At 53.8% G+C, this 21,263-nt stretch overlaps 1 protein-coding gene and 1 long non-coding RNA gene across 55 annotated transcripts in view; one reads left to right on the top strand and one right to left on the bottom strand.

Annotated features, from left to right (window-relative positions):
* Positions 1-21,263, top strand: part of CELF4 (CUGBP Elav-like family member 4) — a 298,230-nt gene that overhangs the window by 86,014 nt on the left and 190,953 nt on the right. The gene's annotated exons all lie outside the window — the stretch shown is intronic.
* LOC144315646 (uncharacterized) lies at positions 5,566-13,658 on the bottom strand. Of its 5 annotated transcripts, XR_013381374.1 has the most exons (7): positions 13,453-13,658; positions 13,023-13,200; positions 12,659-12,838; positions 11,218-11,464; positions 9,043-9,285; positions 8,538-8,652; positions 5,566-7,773 (listed from the first exon to the last, which is right to left on the bottom strand). It is a non-coding gene; the product is annotated as an uncharacterized LOC144315646 (long non-coding RNA). The 5 variants fall into 5 exon arrangements; XR_013381373.1 differs by having other exon boundaries at positions 5,566-8,652; XR_013381376.1 differs by lacking the exon at positions 8,538-8,652.

The following is a 21,263-nucleotide window of genomic DNA, read 5'->3' as shown; positions in this document are numbered from 1 at the left end:
AGGGAAGGCTCGGGGGAGCCAGGAGTCTGAATTTTCCTTCCGAGTTAGGGATAAGAAGGGGGAGAATGTGGTTGGAGAAAGGGTGAGGCCTTCCTCGCACTGCTGCTCTCAGAACCTCCAGCCTGTAGAGCCCACAGGCCCCAGTCAATCTGGACAGATGAATCGCCTGACATCCTGCTCACCCTAGACATGGCTTCAGGCCCAGCAATCCCCAGGTCCCCTCCTCCCTGGAAAAGCCCACCTCCTGTTGCTCACGCACCAGAGTCCTTCCCTGGCTTCAAGACTTAGCATTAATCCCCCAACTTCTCCTAGCAAGCTCTTCCAAGCTGCTCCAAGCCACATTGGTCTCCCCTGTGTCTGAGCAGAGTCAACAGCCCTGGAGTCTACACCCTGTCTAGAGTGTGTACCTGGGACCAGTACACCAGCATTATCAGTGTGCTTGTTAGAGAAGTAATCTTGAGCCCCACCTCAAACTGAGTCATGTCACTCAGACTGCACCCCACCGCATCTTAACAAGATCTCTAGAAGATTCATGTGCACAAAAATGTGATGGCCGCTGCCCTCACTTCAGGCTCTGAAAGATAATGCCTTATTTTGAATGCTCTCTGAAGTAGACTCTAGACAAGCATTTGAGTGCAAGTGGTTTCTTTAGATAGTGACCCCAGGAAACATGAATAGAAAGTGAGGAAGTATGATAGGAGGGAAACAAGTCACTAAAGGGTGTGTTATTAGGCAGACTAGCTGCCATTGGGAATGGCACTTAATCCCACTGGGAACTCCAGCCCCAGGGTGGGTCGTACTCCCCAGGGTCCACCCGAGGGGTGAGGGAACTGGGGTATTTATGCCCAGTTCCCACCAGTCTTTGGCTGAGAATGTGGGCAAGGGATCGTTGACCCCCCAGCTCTCCTGGCTTGCCATGTGGGTGGGCAGAGTGGGTGCCACCGCCCAAGAAAGCCCTCCATCAACAGGTGCTGGTGCTGGCGGTTGGAAGTTAGGCCGCTGTCACTGCAGTGAAGAGAGCAAGGGGCTGTAGGCAGGACACTGCCTGCATTTGCCACAGACCCGCTCTGGCTCCTGACTCCATACTCCTGAATAGGAGGGAAGATAATAGAAGCCTGTCTCCCCAGCCATGATGACAACTACCGTTTGTTGAGTGCTCGCTGGGTGCCAGACACATCGCAGGTATTATCTCGTTGATTTGTCAAGACAGCATTGCACAGGGGCTCTCGAGTAAGCATTGCTAGCCCTCTGTTAAGGAAGAGGACGTTGAAGTAAAAGGGCTTCCTTGGGCTTATGTGGCCAGGAAGAGGTCTGGCTCCAGGGCCTGGACTCCTTCCACTGAATCCTGTGGTACCAACTATGTGGGAAACCAGGGCTTCACAAGGGCAGGAATAGTGTTGTCTTCCTTAGTCCCCATCCCCTAAAGCCCACAAGAGATTCTGGCATCAGTGCTAGAGCCCCCGGGCCCCAGGGGCCATGTGATGGAGAGCAGGGCCCCCCAGGGCCCTATAGGTGTCACTACATAGTATATCTGCCTTTAGATGGGAAAGCATTGCCTTTTCGTGAAAAGTCATGTCAGATCCCAGCTTCAGCTCTGCCGGGATCCTTACACTGTGCCCTTAAGAAACCCCTTAATCTCCTTGAACCTCACTTGCCGTGACTACCCTGTCAGTTAGAAACACATTTGATTTCTGTGGCTTCAACAAATGGAGTTTGGGTTTTTCACATTTCATAGAGTGATTTGGCATTTCACCCGTGTCAGAGGCTCTTCCCTCATGGTTATACAATGGCTGCCACAGCTCCATGCATCGCATCCACAATCAAGCAGAGTTAGTCCAGCTGCATCTGTCCCTTTCATTAGAAATGCAAAGGGTTTCCCAGAGGCCCCTCCTCAGCAGTCTTCCGTGTACGTCTCATTGGTCAGAACTGTGTCTCGTGGTCATCCCAGCTGCTGCTAGGCAGGCTTAGGGAAGGGGATTTCATATCTTCCATGAAAAAAAAAAAACCCATACTTTAGTTCATGAAGGAGAAGTGGGGACGGATCATGGGTAGGAGCCAGCAGAGTTTGCCCCACCACCCTCACAGGGATGGGTGCGGGGTACAGAAGAGCAAGCTGGGCCAGAGTAGCAGCGCCACCCCCCACACATGCAGGGTTTGCTTGTATGAGGAGGCTGAGTCAGAAAGAGGAGTTTCGCAGTGTGTTCCAGAGATGCTTCTTCAACATGGCTCTGCTAACTCAGCATGTTTATTCAACTACTGACATGGTTTCTAATTCCATGGGATTCTAAGTGGGGGAATGAAGATTTCAGCCCCTTATTTTTATTGTATGTGTTTTCCTTGAACTTGTCTCTGTGTCTCTGGGTGTGGCTTAAAGAATATTGAAGAATCAGAGGCCACTGTGCCTGCAGACAGCTGTCCCCCATCACAGGCATGCCGTGAGCATCCCCCCTGCCCTCACCCCTTTGTCTGCTGCAGCAGTGGATGCATACCATCTAAAAGTGGCCCACCCAGCTTCCAGAGCCAGCAACAATGGTGACAACTTTATTTTTCAGAAACCAAAGCGGAGCACCTCTGGCCTGTTGTAAAGGGGTGTGGAGTGAGGCCTGAGTGCTCAGGGCAAAGCCTGCCTGAGAAATGAGAATGTACCTTCCTGATCAGCTTCAGCCCCACTCGACTGAGCTGGGAAGGGAAAGGACCCCAGAGATGGCCCAGGGCTGGCCTGTGCTTCCCTTGTGGCCTCTGCCAGCAGCTTGAGGAAGGCCCACCAAACCCTCCCCAATCCTCACTGGCAGGAACTGTCCCAAAAAGTAGTGAGCACCTGGCCACAGAAGTGTTCAAGCAGAGTCTGAGTTCCCTGGGGTGGAAGAGGGCAATGCAGGCAGTTCCTCCCTGGGATCAGACCACTTCTAGGTGAGCCAGGATCCCATGATTTTATCCTTGATTTCCTGTTTCTCTGTCATACAGCGCCCCATACCTGTCCTAGTCTGCAGCCCCGGCCAAACCCCGCTGTCCTGCCTGCATGCCCCAGCCTCAATCCAGGAGGATGTCCTCAGGATGACTCTGGTCTCCCCAGCCCTCCCTTCTCTGAAGGCCCTCGGGATTTAGAGCCCACCTTGCCACTGAGCAGGTTCACACCCCCATTTCAGCCAACCCAGCTCCACCACTCTGAACTGTGTGACCTTGGGAAAATCATTTCACTTCTCTGTGCTTCATTTCAACCCTGGGATGCCAGTAGTGCCTTTATCCTGGGGCAATGTCCACACAGCACGAGATGCTGCTTGCAAAGTCCCGAGTGCCCTGCATACACCTAGGGAATGTGTGATGGTCTCTCCACAGCTGTGGCTACCCTTGCGGACACTCCAGAGGGCGAGTCTCCCTGCTTGGCCTCTTCTGGTCCATGCCCACCCCTGTCGGCCCTGGTCTGGTGAACCACTGACCCATGATGCCCAGCAGCAAGCACCTCAGCTGTGTGGCTTATCACAGGGCTGGCCACGTGGGGAGACCGACAAAACCCAATGAATGGAAGCCAAGTGTGAGAGTGGCGGGAACATCCCAGGAGCTGGCTGTTCCTCTCCTTGCCAAGGCCTGGCTGTGCCTGAAGAGTGATTCAGGACCACTACTTTGTGCCCCCGGGAGAGGTGAAGGCTAAGATGTCCTAGCGGATCACACACCCACACGTGAGACCTCCTGTACTCCCATCACCACTCCCTGTTCATGGAGCCACCCTCCCCACACACACCCTGGAAAAAGGACAGCACCCCTGGAAGCTGGGCAAGGGGAGCCCAGAAGATTTAAAACCCTAAGAAAAATAAAATAAAATAAAATAAAACCCAAAGCAGTAAGAGCAGAAGCAGATTCATGCCCTGATACCCACGTGGTTTCCCATGGTCCAGGAGGCCCTTCAAGACAGGGCGACCCAGGGATCTGACATGAATATGCATTTGGCCTCTCCCAGCAGCCCTGACAGCTGGCATCCGACAGCCGGGACTGCTCACGGCCTGAGAGAAGGTTTTTAATTCAATTCGTAAGTGTTTCCTGAGCACCCACCAGGAGCATGGCCCTGTGCTGGGTGCTGCTTGGCAGGCGGACACAAGGAGAGGCAGAGGACCCTGCTGCCCCATGGGGCTTTCCCTCCTGTGGAGGAGAAAAGATGTACATGCCAAGCAATTAGAGGACAACAGATTGTGACTTTGGAGTGAAATTTAGAGCTCTGTGTCATCTGGGAGCCCCACAAGGCAGTGTTGACTGGGTGCCTCCCGTGAGCCCACTCTGGGCCCTGGGGATACTGCCTTGGGAGGGGTGGGCAGGATGTGGGCACCTGGAAATGAGCTGGAGGCAGCATTCCCCTGAGGTGAGAGCACATCCAACAGGGGAAGGGAAGGAGCAAGACTGTGCCATGACTGTACTGCTGGAGCTCGGGGTGCTCAGAAAGAGGGGGCGCCAAAAGTCTGAGGAGATTTGGGGCCTGAGTGCAAAAGGCCTGGAATGTCCCACAGAGCAACTTTGTCTCTTTTCTTTGAGTATCTGGGAGCCATTAAAGCAGGAGAGTGAGAGCTTCACCACAATGGGTGGCGTGGTCTGGAGGGAGAGGGCCCATGTCTGTGCGGTGAGAGGCCTGAAGCGGGAAGGGGGCATCAGGAATGGAGCTTGGGACAGTAGAGAGCCTTCTAGGGCCTTCCTTTGTGGAGCAGCCTCAGTGGGCCAGGCCAGCACACCTGAGGCACTAGCTGTCAGAGGCTACTCACTGGCTGCTGAGAAGGCCTGCTGGAAAAGGGCTTCTGGGAAACTTGGCTCCCTCTAGGAGGCTGAAGCTGGTGAGGGGGACTTGGCATTTTGTCCCCCACCCACCCCCACCACTGCTTATGGGATGGTTCCTACCTGCAGAAGAGTTCTGGAGAGGTTCCTAAACTACCTAAATGTGCCTCAAAGTTTCTGAGATATTCAGATTTGTAATAAATGCAAAGAAAGAGATTCAACACCTTACACACACACACACACACACACACACATATGCCACACGCACACACAGACGTGAAGTCGGGGAGCAGCCTGGGAATCCATATGTTGCAAATGCTCCCCGGGGTGGTTTCAGTGCTCCTGCAGCTCCTGGAACCCTGGGTTCTCCCACTCTCTGTCCAGCACCGCCAGGAAGCCTTGATTCTTGCTCCCGGGCTAGCTGACTTCCTTCCATGAATGGGACTGACTGACTCTTCTCTGCCATTCTGTTTCCTCCCAAGGGCCAGAGAAGCTCGGAAATTAGAGGGTGCCTTAGCATCACCTGCTCCATGCCCCCATTCTGCAAGGGAGACACAGAAGCCCAAAGAGGGCACAGAGCCTGTGAAGGTTTGTGGACATGGGGCACGCTGCTGAGATGCCACATCTGGGTTCTTTCTCACTTGTAACACAGCCTTTATCTCAAAGAGGCCCAGTAGCTGAGAAATCTAGTAAATCCACCTTACTTCAGAAGAGCTGGGGAGGACACCATTTCGATTAGCATCCATATTATGGGGTGTGCTCAGCGCCGTTTTATTACTTTTGAGTAGACAATCCAACAGTGCTTCCAAGTGAATGTCCTGCCAAGCCTGCTTTAATGAACAGATACAAAGCATGTGTAATTTGCACAGTGATGGTGTGACAGGGAGTACCAGGAAGCCACTTGCAAACGCTGCCGTTCTCCTAGGTAGATGACATATTCCTGCAGACAATGGTGTTGACTGCACTATTTATTTGCTGATCAAAATTTTTTGCACCATAGATTTTGCAAAGACTGAGTTCTTTCCCTTATCTGATGTAGAGAGTTCAAAATTTTCAAAGACTGAGACCAACTCAAGTGGTAAACACCTTGCGGGTGGAAGGAACTTGCAGCTGGGTCGTAGCCCCTCCTGGAGGCCTCTCTGGATGGAGTGAACCCACATTCCCTAAATTACCCCCAGGGTTCCCCTGGGGATTGTGCTGCATTACGAGGTGGCACAGTAGGGCAGCTCCCACTGACGCCCCTCGTGCCTTTCAGAACTCATGGAGCTTTGTGTTGTCCTGTGTGCTTCAGCTAGCACCCTGCCTGAGGCTTCTTCAGACACTTCCAGCCACTGTTAGATCTGGGGGCAAGAGCCCAGTCTGTCACCCATCACTCCACGGAGGCAAACTGACTCTCTGGCGGCCACGTGAGCCCTCCCTGCCTCCTGCCCACAGGTCCGGGAAGACAGTATGTGCCATCTTCCTCTAGTCTTATTAAACGATTTATCTGGGGGAACTTAATATTTTCTTTTAGGATAAACTGAGCTAATACGATGTGCTTGTTTTAATTTGTGAGGTTAACTGATCTAATTATCTGTGGCGTTCAGTTAAATCCTTGTGCCTGGGCCGGCTGCAGGTGCGGGCTTTGAATCCTGCCAACAGGAAATCTCTCAAAACGAGCTGATCTAACGCAGCGGGTCTGCTGGTATGAGGGATTTTCTAATAATGCATGAATTTATTAACAGCTAAAGATAAATAGAGGATGTATTTACATTAAACAAATTCACAAGGAACTGTCTGCTGCTTCCTTGCCCCCCTTCCATCGAATGCATCCCCCAACTCCCATTTACTTGTCTGCACTATCCAGGTTGAGTCCAGGGCAACCCTGAGGGGCCCCCAAGACTAAAGGTGGATACCCCTGCCTGGTGACACTGAGCAGAGGGAAGCTGACCTGGCAGGGATCAAAGATCTGAAGTTTCAGTTGACTCCAAACAAAGGAGCCAGGGGTGCCACCTAGGTCCCTAAAAGCTGATGCAGGCTTGGGAGGCAAACAGGTGCCTTCCCCTTGGCTGGGAAGATGGTCCTAGAAAGCTGTGTTTGGGGCTGAGAGATACACATCCCCTGGGGTTTGGGGGTGGGTAGTGTATCCAGGGAGGATGACAAGGAAAGGAGAAAGAGTGCCTTCCACCTGAAGCTAGTTGAAAGGCCGGCGACACCCAGCCGGATGCAGGGCAGCCTTGGCAGATGCGAAGTGTAGCCAGATTGGGGTGGCAGGAGGAGAACCTTGGGAAGCAGGAAGAGAGGCTGACGGGAGCCACCCCACACAGGATGCGTCATGAGGGGCTCCTGGCTTCCCAGTCCCACGCTCCGCTGACCCAGTTGCAGCTGCCCCATTCCCCGTCTGGGGCTCCAGAAACCTCTCCATGCTGGGCCCGGGATACTAGCCCCGTCCAAGGGAGCGGGATTCAAACTGCAGGAGCTCCACATTGCTTAAAAATGCCGCTTGCCTGTATTGTTTGAAAAGACGGCTTTGGGATCCGGCCAGGCAGCCGCAGCCGCATTGGAAATGCATTTCCCATTACCTGAGGCCCAGACGCCCTGACAGCCCGAGTCACTCAGCGCTGACCTGTTTTCAGCCAGCATCCAGCTCTGCCTCTTCCACGTGAATGATCCCCGATGGAGTCGCACTTGCAAAGGCACGTGTAGAACAAGCACACGTGTGCAGAACGTACATGTGCCCGCAGATGCAGATACACGCCCACACTTCACACTCAGACACGCACACACGCCAGGGTTCACGGCATGTGTGTGCACAAAGCTATGTACACACACCAGAGGAAGGCGCACATGGAAACCCACACGGGGAAACGTGCACACACAGGTGTCCGTGCACGCAGCCATGCATGGGCACACAGATGTACGTGTGCACGCACGCTCTTCCTCGGGCTCTCTTGGCGCTGGAAGGGAATGCAGCTCTACAGGGACAGCTGAAGATAAACTCTTGATTTCTGATTTTCAGAGCAGTTTGGACAAGGTCCTCTGAAATGCATTAAAATGCTAATCACAGCATCTGTCTGAACCCTGGCAGCTGTGTGACTTGGGGGAAATCGAAACAGAATGGATTCAGAAGCCTGGAACTCCTCCTTGACTCTCCTTGCCTCGCCCTCTCCCTGGTCTCCCCCGCCCCTTCCCTGCCTGCCCACCAGGGCCCCCGGCTCCAGCCTGGCCGCAGTGGCCAGGACGCTGCCAGACCGATGATCCCAGAGCCGTGGCTCCCCGGTGCTAACAAGCAGAGCTGCTGCCCACCTGGCTCTGCCCAAAGTCCCCCCAGTAGAGCTATTCCTGGTCGGGTGAGATGGCCCCTCACCACCACCAGGGTCTGGCCGCTTCTCCTGCCCCCCAGGGGAGCGCAGAGAAGGTGTCTGTAACTATCAAAGGTGGATGCTAAGTGCGTGCTCTGCTGAACCCACATGAAGAGGGCTCTGAGGGCAGAATTTCAGGCACCACAGCAGGCAAGCCCTGGAGAAGCTTTCTGACCACCCCCGATGATACCAGATGTGGACAAGGGAATGGGGGGGGGGCGGATTCATGCATCCACACTCCGGGTGAGCAACCCTCTCTGACTCTTCACCACTGCCAGGTGACATCCAGGCCCTTATCCAGCCTTCTCGGACTCTTAGCCTTGCCCAGCTCCTTTCTATTACCATTCCGCTTGCCACTGGGATCCAGGACCCCTCCGACACTCCTGAGGTACCCCCCTCTCCCTTGCGGCTTCACACTCCATGATCTGTTCTGTTGCTTACCTTTGCCTGGTCTTCTCCTGTATCCCAGGCTCTTTGCCAGGTAAATCCTTGGTCAGCGTTCCCAGTTCAACCTAGACATCACCTTCTCCAGGAAGCCTTCCCAGTCTGGATGAGGCTGGATGAGAGGCTTTCTGAATTCTCAGAAATCCCTGTGTCTACCTCTGTTTCCCAAGTTTAAACATGATCTCTTGGCCAGTCCCTCCCCCAGACTGCGTGCTCTGGAGGGCAGGAGCTGGGTTTTACTCATCCCCTATACTTTAGTGTTGGCACAAGGACTGGCCTAAGTTCTCAATGGCCAATGAGAGCACTGGAACATGTGAGCGGGTATGTCCCTAAGTCCTTAGGACCAGAACCACGTCGTGGGACCCTTCAGTGGTCATCTGGAAAGACTTGACCCTCATTGCTGGGCCCTGGAATGGGCTCTGGTCAGGCCTCATGCCCGGCTCTATGTGCCCACCCCCCTTTCCTCCGCCCCTCCCCACCCAGATCGATGCTCCCAGCATACCATGGTTCCATTTTTCCTCTTAAGCATCAAACTGTCATTTCACTAAACACCATCTGGAGACTCCTGGCTTCAGCCCCTTGCTTCTTCCAAACTCTTATTAATGTGACGGGTGTTTATTCCTTCTTCCTCCTCTTCCACTTCCTCCAGAACATCTCAGCTCTGCAGCCTGCAGACATTCATCTTATCTTTGGGGAGCTCAGCTCTGCTGGGGAGGGCCGCCGTCTCAGGCTTGGCTTTAAGCAGCTGACAGTGATAAAGAGCAGACAGAGAGCAAGAGCGAGCTGTGAGGGCCCCTCCTGGAGCTTACTCCCAGCCAGCCTGGGAAGGGGGGATGGCAGAGAGATCACTGGGGAAGGAGCCTGGTGTAACTTGGTCTACGGTGGTTTTGACTCTGGTACACTGATCTTTCCAGAATTCTGGGACCTTCATAATATCCTGGTGCTACCAAACAAAGCCCAGATTCCTAACCCCAGCTCTTGACGGTCTGTATCCTCCTGCCCTTCCCAGCATCTGCGTCTCCCCCAGCCCCTGGGTGCCCCTCTCTGCTGCCAGAACACAGTGCTCACCCTTCTGTCCAAGCCTGTGCCATTTTGTGGCTCTTGTCTGAATGCACGCTACCCCCCTGCCCCCAATTTCTGGATGTCCTCCAAGGAGGAGCTCACGCCTTCCGTCTCCATGCAGCCCTCCCTGACTACCCTACCCACACCAACAACCTTCCATGGCTCTTGCTGAAAGGGACACAGTATTTCACCTCGTGATCTCACCCACATTGTACTCATGTGTCATATCTCCCAAAACAGACACAAGACTCCCCCAATGGTGCTGACAGCACCCAGCCCAGGCCTGGGCACACAGGAGTACACAGTCAGTCCCTGCTGTCTTAAAGCCAAGGGGATGAGCAGCAGTGACCCCACTGAGACGAGCACCAGTTCCTCGGGGGTGCCTGGCTGGCACCGGGGTGCCCGCAGTAGGAGCCCTCCCCCAGTGCCCACATGGAGGCCCGCCCATTCCGGTCCCTCACTGTGGCCCAGGCTGGCACTCAGAGGCCAGCTCGTTTTCCCTGGTAGAGCATTAAGCTAATGCGTGTTGTGTCTCATTAGTGGCGTTCTGTTTGTGCCAGGGCCAGGCAGTTTGATGGGTACTTGATTGGATATTCTGTTTATTTATGGCAGGAAAAGCATTCTTTATTGAGGACTGGGCAGCACATTTCTGTCCCTATGGCACTAAGATCCTCTGGCAATCATGCAATTATAAATTAAGACTAAATAAATAATATATAATAAGCAATAAAGACTGCATGCCTCCATGTAAAGAGCTCTCCTCAGGCAGGCGTCAGCATCTCCCTACAGCTGGGCCTAGAGACCCAGCAGAACCCCAGCCTGAGAGACACTGGCCATCCCAGGCTCCTGGCTGGGTTCATTACCAATGTGAGCATTAACGTCCTCGGTCATAACACCTGAGTGGAAAGCATACCTGCATTGACAGAAAACTTTTGCCTTTCTGCTGCCATTAATCCTCACAAAACCTTGAGGAAGGGAGGGCAGGTATTATTGTGTCTAGTTGATAGATGAGGAAACTAGGTGAGGCCCATGGAGGTTGGGGCCCCTGCCCAGGACCGCAGGGAAAGGCAGCCATGCCTTGAACCCCATTGTCCTGCCCTGTGTCCCCTAATCTTTCATAGGCTGGTCAGCATGGAGGCAGGAGGTGGAAAATCTTCCAAGGACACGAGGTTGGTGCTACCATCCTTTTAAGGGTAAACTCAGAGGATGAGTGGAGAGAGTAAAAATCCACAGCCCGCCTCAGAGTCTCCCCGCTTCCCCCCCACTCATCATCACGCCTGAGCCACATGCAGTCCGCCCTCCTGTCTTGGAGATGAGTCAGTGAGAGATTGCTACCCATCACCAGCTTACTGGTGGGCCTGGGGAGGCAGCGATGGGAAAGGCAGAGGGAGAAGGTCAAGGCCTGGGTTCTGGGAATTAGCCATGGCTGAGGACAGGGAATGCCCATGAATCCAGAGAGGGAAGTGCAAGGCCTCTGCTGTGTATGGTCAGAAATGGAAGGGCGCACAGCGGGGCCTAGACCGAGTGGCTAGGGGATCATAGGGGACAGGGCTTGCCTATATCCTGAAGGACCTGGGAGGGTCGAAGGAGAGTTCTTGGGGACCTTTGTACACACCGGAAATGCATGCCAAGCAGGTGGTTATCCCGAAGTGTATCAGAGGACATCAGGCCAGGGCCCTCCTCTGGGCAGGTCGCTGGTGTGGAATGGGGCTGAGCAGGCTGGGGTTCGAAGTCTGGAGATGACACCGCACCCTTGGCTCGGTGTCACTCAGCCAGGCCAAGCTGCAGAGGGGGCTTGATACACCGCATCAGTGAGACACGTCCCCTCCAGGGGCTGCTGGGATCAGGAAGTGCCAGGAGCTCTGAAATTCACAATGGGCTGTGATTCTTAGCCAGCCCAGTGGCAAACCACACCAGCACACCTCCACACCCAGAACACCAGGCCAGCCAGAGCGCCCCTGCTCGCTCCAGGCAGAGTCCTGAGTTGCAAGTAGACAATGCTCATCCATCTCCCCCAAGGCAATTGTCTCTCCCTGAGACCCAGCCAGGGGCCTGGAAAGGTCATCCTGAGGGTACCCTGTAGCCAGAAGAGCTCTGAGAGTGATGGGCTGGGCCTCCAAGCACTGTCTGAGAGAGCCTGGGGCTGCAGGCCTGTGGGCACCAGAAAGACTGCGCTCAGGCAAGTTGTGGCTTTTGCTGTGCAGATGCAACCTGTGTTGCATTCAACACTCCCCCCTGCCTCCTCCCGGCTTTGCCTCCACTCCTCCCCTGCTCTTCCTCTTCTTCATCCTCGCAAAAACTAATTGTCTCTCTCACCAGCCTGCGCCCGGTGCTTTCGAGAGGTTTATGCATGAAACTAATTATGCACCGCTAATTTGGAAGCTAGCAGCTTTCCCGTTAACGTTCATTTGATTTGGGTTGTTCTGCTGAGTGGCATTTCTGTAAATACGCCATGGGGCTGGGGCCTATTGGGGAGGTAACCTGAGTTTGGGGTCAAGAGGAGGGGCCTGGGGACCCCAGGGGTGCCCAGGTGTGATGTACTCCAGGTGAAGGAGAGGACAGGAGGTGCCATTACCATAAACCAGGGGAGGCCTCATTAGCGACCCTGGATGGCCCAGTGGGGAGGGACGGAGGGAGGAATCTGACTATAAAATGCGCACTCTGCTGGGGTGGGGGCAGAGTGGAGAACTGCCCACGGAGGTGAAAAAGTACTAGGTTGCCAGGAGTGCTCAGTGGGCCTGGGCACCGTGCAGGGCAGGAACTGGGACCCGCGCGGGTCTGGAGAGGCACCCTGGGAAACGAGAGAGGTCATTGCCCTCAGAAGTTCAGTCCCAGGAAGGATCTCAAGCCCCAATGAGTGATCCCACTTTGGTCCTGGAGGGCTGCTGTCTGAGGTCAAGGAGGGGAAGGGTGGGCCAGGCGCGGAGGAAGGACAGCTCCCTTCTTGACCTGCCATGGCCAGGCTGGCGTCATGGGTCTGTGCCTGCTCAGAAGGCCCCTGCACTTGAAATTCTTAGTTTTTGACAAGGGGCTTTGCATTTTCAGTTAGCACCTACCAGTTATGTGAACGGTCCTGGCCAAACCACTGAGTCTCACATGGACCCTGTACTCATCAAGGATGTTCTCTGGGGACTTCTGTGTATTCACTGTGCTTCCTGGAAAAGGAGCTCCCTGAGGACAAGCACTGGGTCTTCTCAAGTTGTTCCCAGAGTGCAAGCGAGGCTCCATGAAATGCTCTGCAAAGAAACTCAAGCACTGGACAGGGTGCTTATGCCCTGCGCACCCGGGCCGTGAGAGATAAGTCACGCTGGGCCATCTATTCATGAGCACTGCCTTTCTGTCTTTTCCTCAATGGCCCGGGGAGCACCTCCCCGCAATACATTCCTGTCTCACAGCAAATGTGGGAGCCCCACCTCCTACCTCAACATAGAAGCGAGGATGTCAGCACCTGCCACAGCGTTGGCGCGTGGACGCTGACAGCCTCAGTGTCGACTGCAATCTCTGGTGGCCAGGAGCCCGCACGCCTGGCAGCTTGGAAATCTCAGGGCAAGTCCACAGGGGAGGGATTAGCAGGGAAGTCAGATGATGCCTGCAGGGCCTGAGAATGGCCAGCCAGACAGGAAGGCCTCAGGAGAGCTCAGAGGAGGGTGGGGTGAGAAGTGGCACCTGGGCCAGCAGTGAGAACCCCAGCTTTCTGCCTGGAGACTGCCTTCTGGGAGGCCATTGGACACCCCAGGAGATCAGCGACCTACCCACACTTCTCCTTCCCCTCTCCCCCTGCCTGAGACCTCTAGACAATGCCAGAGAAGACGCTTTGGGCTGGAGGCGCCATGTGGAGATCACTTCCCACCTGTGCTGGGCTCTGGGGTGGGGGCTCCAGGGAATCAAATGCTTGCGGGAAGCATGTGGCGCATCACGGGCCCTGCTCTGTCGCCTGCTCACTGCAGACCAAACGTGCATCCCTGAGTCTCCGGGCCACACTTCTGTCTCCGGTGGAATGAATTTAGTCCTCCCAGGAGCCTGTTCAGCAGTACCATTGTGACTGCCCCTCTCATTTACCTTGTGGAATGGAATGGAATCCTGCTTTGTCCCGAGTGTTCTCACACATAGTCAGACATACCCAGGTTCTAACTCCAGCCCGGCCACACCAGCCATGTGGCCTCAGAGCTAATCTCTTAACGGGCCTGCCCCTTTCTCCTTTCCAGCAAGAGGCACACAGGGAAGCCTTCCTTGGTGCGGCTGCCAAGAAGAAGTGGTGATGGCAGCCACTCCTGAGTAGGAGCTATTCCTGTGACTCGGTGACCACCCTGACGTGTTCTGGTGAAGTGGCTGCCTGAGATGCTGCTCTGCCTCTCACCTGCACAGAACTCACCCTCATCCTTGACGGCAAACATCAAGCCCTGCCTCCTCCAGGGGGCCCCCAATGGATGAAGTCCTATAGGACTCAACAGTGAATCAGCCTCCATGCCTGTGAGCTAACTAGCTGCTTCTGTGGGGTGGCTCTTGTCTTACAAGCCACTTCTCAGCCCGCATCTCCTCCCCTGAGTCTCACACTCCCGGCACACAGTAGACAGCCCGGGAGGAGCTGTTGAATGGAAAGCACATACCTTGTGCATTTCATTCTTGGTCTTCCATGCATAGAATGAATTGTGTTATATGGCATTTGTTGCTGGCTTTTCCTTCGCCCTGTTGGGATCTGAGTGTCATTTTCTAGCAGGCTTGTTCCATCCCCACAGCCAACCTTGGGAGACCCGCCTCCCACGTTGAAGCAACATGCACAAGCATTCCTTGATGTTGACTCAAGGTTCTGTCACTTTTCAAGGCGGTCTGAGAGGCAGGCCTTGTGCTGAGCCATATTGACCAGATGTCTGTGGTAACCAATGCTGAGTAATGGTTCAAATGGTAACCAGCATTAGCAAATAGTTCCTGTGATAATTGCAGCCTAATTTGTGTGTGTGCACATGAATTAGCATGCATCTGTATGCCATTAGCACTCTGAATTATCTCCTGAGCAGCAATGCTTGCCTCAGGCCCTGTGGACAAAGCCAACTGTGAGACGTATCTAGAACTCAATTTCTTCTAAGAACAAAGGAGAGAAAACAGTGTTAAGGATGGGAAAGAGTTTGCCTCAAGGCTGCTCCATGACTCCCTCTGTCCCCTGAATCTCAGGCCATCCCAAGGCAGAGAAAGTCAGGAGGTCCAGACCTCATCACTCTTGGTCACTGGCCTAGACCAGGGCCTCAGCTCGGATCTCCCTGGGGCTCCTGGGAAGGAAAGAGGGCAATTCAGGAGCCCTTCACTCAGCATGAGAGCTGGATTCCTAGTTGGGCTGTAGAGAGGAGCATGTTCCATTTTAAATGTGTCCAGAGAGTAATTTGAAGTGAGTGATCACCTCCTGACTTGAGTTTTCATATCACAGACTTCCAGAGAGCAGAAACTCTTGATGTTAAGATCTCTGCATGGGCCCAGTCATGTTCTGACATGGCCAGCCTTGGGCAGTAGTGATACTTCAGAAAATTCCTGAAGAAGCACCCATGGCTTCTGGGTTGATTCCTTCTACTCCACCCCTCTTGACCGATATTGCCTATCCATTTAAAATTTGAATTACTAGTTTTTTATAAGAAGTACCTGGAATCATGCCACTTTAAACCCTGTTTTCCAAGGATGTGTGTATTTAGAAGACTGTATCCCCACAAAGAAAAACAAACACAACTACTCAGCCCAGCACAGGGTTCCTAGGTTGGTGTCGTGTTAAAGACCAAACGTGTCCAAAGGTGACCAGGTTTAATTTGGCGTGCCAGCTATAGCTAAGGACAGCCTTGTACAACCAGTGCCAAGACCCCAACCAGTTCTGATGGGGTGCCAAGGCCCGTAAGGCAGATCAGATGAAAATAGTCATGGGTCTTTCTAGACTCTGAGTCCAAGGTCACATCCACTCCTCAACTGACCTGGGCACAGAGGAGGGCTCACAGTTCCGGCCAGGACATTGTGTCCATGAATTCTGTAAATACCTGTGGATATGGAACTATTAAATGTGCATGCTAAGGACAGGAGTATACTGAAGGACATAAGATCTCACTGAGCCAAAGGTGAAGAGCACCCACGTATCTGACTGGAAGTTCAAGAGCTCTGAGTGATGACAGTGGGGGAGGGAGTTATTTAGACTGTTGGTGCTAGGAAGGAAAGACTCAGAGCATCTTGAGCCCATGTCATCGGGACACATGGGGACTAGAGGGAGTGATGTGGAGCTTGAATTCAGCAGCCATCTTGGAGAGAATCCCAAATCTATAAGTATAAGAAAACACTTCAAAATCCAATGATATGGGGACATGTCCTTAAAAATTGACCACAAGGCAGATAATCTAGTCATGAGAAGTAGATCAGAAAATGTCCCGGGGCCCTAACGTCCCGGGGCCCTAACGTTGATTGTGCACCCTGCAAGCCATGACAGACTTGCAAATAGCCCCAGGTTTTCCAACCAAGAGGAGTTTTGCAAGCCGTGAAGGTTCTGCAAGCAGAGCCAAACTCTACAGACAGCAGTAAGCTTTGTGGATACTGATGAGTTCAGCCTACAAAGCCAGCATCTGCTAAAGATGGTAGATTCTACAAATAGTACCTGGATCTAAAGCTAGTGAAGAACTCTGCAAACAAGTACTGACTCTGCAAACAATAGGCTCCACAGACTGCTATGGGCTCTGCAAACTTTGATGAATTTGCAAGAAATACCAGGATCTGCAAACCCCAAGAAACTTGACAAGTGGCAGCAAGCTTTGCAGAGAGTGATGAGCTCTGTGTGCAATGCCGGGTTCTGCTAACAATGGACTCTATGAACAGCAACAGGCTCTAAAGCAGGTGACGAGCCCTTCCAGAAATGGCTGACTCTGCAAGCAGCAATAGGCTCTGCGAATGTCAATCGGCAGGGATGAGCTCTGGAAGTAATAACAGAGGTGCTGCAGACTGCATCAAGATCTTCTATGCCTTGGACTCTGAAAATACGAGGCTGAAGAAAGCTCTATTCATGCCGGCTCTATTCTGCTCGTACCTATTCATGAGCACCCCTTCCATGTAGGCCCATGGGTGATGACAAGGTCCTCTCTTCAGCAACACTTGGATGGGATGGCCAGTCTCCTCCAGGCAGTCTCCTCTAGCGGTACATCCTGTTTAGGGCAAAGGAAACTCCTGGGGGCGGGAGTTCTAGTGTGCACTTTGAGTTCCAGTGGGAGGTGGTGCCAGGGGCGGGTGTGGAGATAGCCAAAACAGGTGCTTAGACATTCATACTCATGGGGAAGAAGCTGGACCCTAAGAGAAGGAAAGACACCTAGGGCTGCTCTGCCCTAGGTTGGAGCCTTGGCACTGGTTATACAAGGCTGTCCTTAGCTCTAACAGCCTCAGCCACCCACATGGAAGGTGGCCACTCCCACCCTGTGACCTCAGCCATCACTGGGAAGGACTCTTGACCAAAATAATCCTGCCGCCAAGCCTATCTCTGATGCCTGAAATCCTACCATTAGAGCTTACACCATTTGAGTCAAAGCCTGACCCTCGTTAAAATGAAATCACCACCCACCCACCCACTTTCCCAACACCCTCAGCCTGACACCTCGGTGTGAGTCAGCTCATCATGTCCTCTCCCTGGTGATAGACATCCAAGAGCAGTGTCTGAAGGTGTGTGGGAGCCGGCTCACGCCTGGATCCTGAGAGCATCGGATATTATGTCAGTGAAGGCTGGGGCAGGAGTGGGCAGGGATGGAAGCAAGAAGACAACATGTAGGTCAGGCTTGAAAGTGAAAGGGTCAAGGTGCACCATCCTGCCAGGCCAGAGGGTCCTGGGAAAGGTGGGATCAGTAGATGGAATGGCCTTCCAGGCATCTCTCAGGTCAGTGGGCACCGAGTAGGAGAGAGGAGGGGGAGCGGGAGCTGGGGATGGTCTTCTGGCTGCAGGATGTGAGGTCTGCTCCCAGGCTGAGCTCCCAGACCTTGTCAATAGCAGGAAGCCTTGCTTGGTTAATTAATGAGTTATTCAGGCTGACCTTTGATCTCTGGAGCAAATCAAGGGCTTTGTGTAGCTCCTATTAACTCCCTGGATTTGCTTAGCAGCTGCCTAGGAGGTGGGCTGATGGAAACTTCCTCTCCCTCTCCTCTCCAAGCTCGGCACACTCCCAGAGGCCTATGAAGTGCTCAGTCCTGAGTTTCAGGGTCTCAGAGTCCCAGAGAGAGCTGACTTGAGTGTCCTAGAGAGAGCTTTCAAAGGGGAGACCCCTCAGAGAAGGAGAAAGTTCTGGTGCATTCGGCAATGGCCCAGGATGCATGTAGCAATGGTGCAGGATGACCCAGGATGCATGTAGCAATGGTGCAGGATGGCCCAGGATGCATGTAGCAATGGTGCAGGATGGCCCAGGATGCACCATCAGCCACAGAGGCAGGACCAAGCAGACCATGGAGGTGATAAAAGTCACACGGAACCAGCTTCTTAACCTGCAAAGAAAATCAGAGACTGTCGGAGACCCTCTTACTCCTCCAGGAAACAGCCTGGCTTCTGCAAGCACCCAGCGATAGAAGCAGCCCCCTCCCACTCACACCACACCTTGAGGATGGGGTCAGGTCTCAGAAGCTCCTTCCAGAGAGATCCCACCCCAGGGAGGCATGCTTCGGGAAGGGTCTGGAAAGGGGAGGTCTGTGGGCCAGCCTCATGATGCAGGCCCCTGAGGGTGGGATACTGTTGTATCCAAGTATGAGGAAGGGGATAGAGAAGTGGGATGAAGCCCCAAGCACAGAGTCCTGGGGCTAGGAGAGCTTCCTAAGACTGTCTCAGGCCATGCCCCTCACCTGGTGGAAGTAACTGCCAAACTGGCCACCGAGAGAATGCATGTAGTCCCTGCCTCCCATGGGCGTGACTGGTTCATCAGGAGTGAGCCCCATAGTGAGCATCCACAGGAGGACACAGTCTTGGTTCCGCTCTTCACAGAGGTGCGTCACTTGATCTCCCAGGGCTCAGTTTCCCCAGCTGTAAATGGAGGCTAAGAAGACCCACCCTGCCTTTGACCTGAGAGAACCCGATCAGAAGATGGCATCAAAAGCCCTCTGGGCAAGATGTAGCCTTGTAGGTAAGGGAGTCAAGTTCATCAAGGAGCTGGCCCTGAGCCCTTTGAGGGAGTCCCTTAGGGACCGCATGCTGTCAAAGGGCAGGCTGGACAGGGCAAGACAAGGCGGGCCACTAACCAGGGCCTGCGCAGAAAGAGACAGAGCCTCACCCACATCCTCAGTCCACCCAGGGAGGGCAGAGCTGCAGGCTGGTGAAAGCAAGCCTATCCCCCCAACAAACCAGCCCACAGGGCCCACCCCCACGGAAGCCCGCTGTGAGTCCTCACCAAGCCCTGGGATGGAAGGTGGGTTTCCATATGTGGAGATGGAAGGGAAGGGAAAGGCTGGGGTAGCTGTGTTGGAGGAGGAGGAGGAGTAGAAGCAGGGACAGTTTGATCCAGGCGGGAGAAGCCTAGGGCAGTTGGGCAGCCAGAGGGGAAAGGTTGGCACACCTGGGAGCCTCCTGCCACAGGTGCCCAATGGTGGTTCTAGACAGTCAGAGGCCTTCAGAATGAGAGCAGAAGCCTCGGGACCCAGCATCAGCCACAAGGATTTACTTGTCCTGATTCACAGCACTAGAGACACGAGAGAGCGAACGAGCCCTCAGGGAGCTTCCAGTCTGGCAGGGGAGACAGACCAAAAAAAGGAAGCCCTAAGGGCCTCAGGAGGAGAAGCTTCCCAGCCCCGAGGGAGTGAGGTGGCCTTCCCTGGCTCTGAGTTTGTGATCAGCCATGCTCGGAAAGAGACGCCACGCCGTGCCGTGAGCCTGGCTGTGACTTGAGCTCTCAACTACACCGACCGCATCCAGTCTGGGTTCTGTGGGATTGGGGCAGAAGCATGCTGGGCTCTGGTTCCCCAATTGCTATTCCTGAAAGGGAGGGGTCCTCAGGCTTTGGGGAGCCCCCAGGTGAGTTCCTTCCCTCCAGGAGAGCAGCACGGAGGTGGCCCAGTTGTGGCCTCTGCTCTGGGCTGTGCTTGCCCCGGATGAGGAGACGCTGGGAGTGCAGAGCAAGCAGGCGTGTGTGAGAACTGAGGAGGAGGATGTGGAAGGTGGAGGAGGGGAGGCAGAAAAATCGGTAGAGAAATTTTTAAGAGGGGAGGGGTCTCACTTGCAAGTGTCCTCGGAACAAATTAAATCCTAAGTCTTAAGACAGAGAGAGGAAGGATTAGTTTTTGCCCAGAGATGAGATGCTCCGTATCAGGTACACTTCATCCTTTGGAAGGTGTGAGAAGGTAGGCCTGAGAAATCCACTGCCCTCGCATCCGTGCCTCCTGCCTCTAAATGTGCTAAATCCATCAAACTAAATGAAAGCAGCTGCTGTTTTATGGAAATAAAAGGCTCTCATATTTAAAAGCGCAGAGATTTTGAATGGAGAGGGAGAGAATATATACAAACGTAGAATCCCCCCCCCCCCAAAGTACCACTTAGCTATGCACACCTTGGGCAACCCTGGCAAACGCTGTCACCAGCAGGGGTGGGATGGGACATTGGCCATGTCGGGACTGACTCCAGGGTTGGGTGCCTGTGTCCTCCTCGTGTGGCCCCGGAGAACAGGGAATCAACAGCTTTCCCATTAACTGATGGCCACTCTCCTCAACATCTGAAGGCTGTTTCCTGAGCATGGTAAGGTGGAGCCAATGTGTTTAATAGACTCTTTCATTCCCAAGGATAATCACGTGATTTAAAAAATATATCTTCTAGTGTGTTAATCGCCCCCAACGGAGACAGTTAATTAAACAAAGCATGATGTTAAGAGCAAAATCTCCTTCCCAGGCTGACTCTATTTCTTCTCCCTGATACCTGATGGATGTTTCCACATTGTTGGGTGTCCACGATACAGCCATGCCCAGTAGCAATGCGGTTTCACTGAATGCCTTGTATCTTCCTGGGGATATGAACAAAGCTGTGGGTGAACGAAGGGAAGATTAAGCCCCATTCCTGCCTTCAAGGAACTTACCTGATACAAAGTCAGAAGACGCATAAACCAGGGGGAACCCGGGAGAGCACGTGAGGGGCCAGCTGTGCCGAGGCAGGTGGTATGGGCAGAGGAAGGAGGCCAGCTAAGGGCTGCTGCTCTGTCTTCAACCAGTAGTGAGACACCTGAGGAGTCTGATGGTCTCACTGGGACCATTTGAACGGGGTGAGCCGCTGGGCTCCCCGGTGCCCTCCGTAGAACAGTTACCTACCTCCTGGCACTGAGTTCAGGGGGTTGCATCCCCTGGCACCTCCTAGCACGTTTCAGGGCCGTGAGAAGCTACTTCTCACCTGCTAGAATACAAAGGGCTGAGATTTGCTTTTCTTCTTCCCAGTGGACAAATCTTTGCAGAGTTGTTTACAGTTTTGGGGGGCGGTTCGGGGGGCCTGAATTACACCTTCCCCTTTCTTCGTGTGATTAGGCTTATCTGGCAGCAAGGGAATAGGTTTTTGGCTAGCAAGGTATGAGTGGAGAGGAAGCACAGAGGGGGCAGTGATATGAGCTAGGGGAAACTGCCTTCTGAGGGCTCCTCATCTATCTCCAGGCAAGGCCTAAGGTCAACCTCAGTGACAGGACATGGGTTGGACAGATGGCCCAGGGATGG

Source organism: Canis aureus, chromosome 6 (assembly GCF_053574225.1).
Source record: "Canis aureus isolate CA01 chromosome 6, VMU_Caureus_v.1.0, whole genome shotgun sequence".
Classification (NCBI taxonomy): Eukaryota; Metazoa; Chordata; class Mammalia; order Carnivora; family Canidae; genus Canis; species Canis aureus.
The sequence above is the reverse complement of the archived record's forward strand: the minus strand, read 5'-3'. Positions and strand labels throughout refer to the sequence as shown.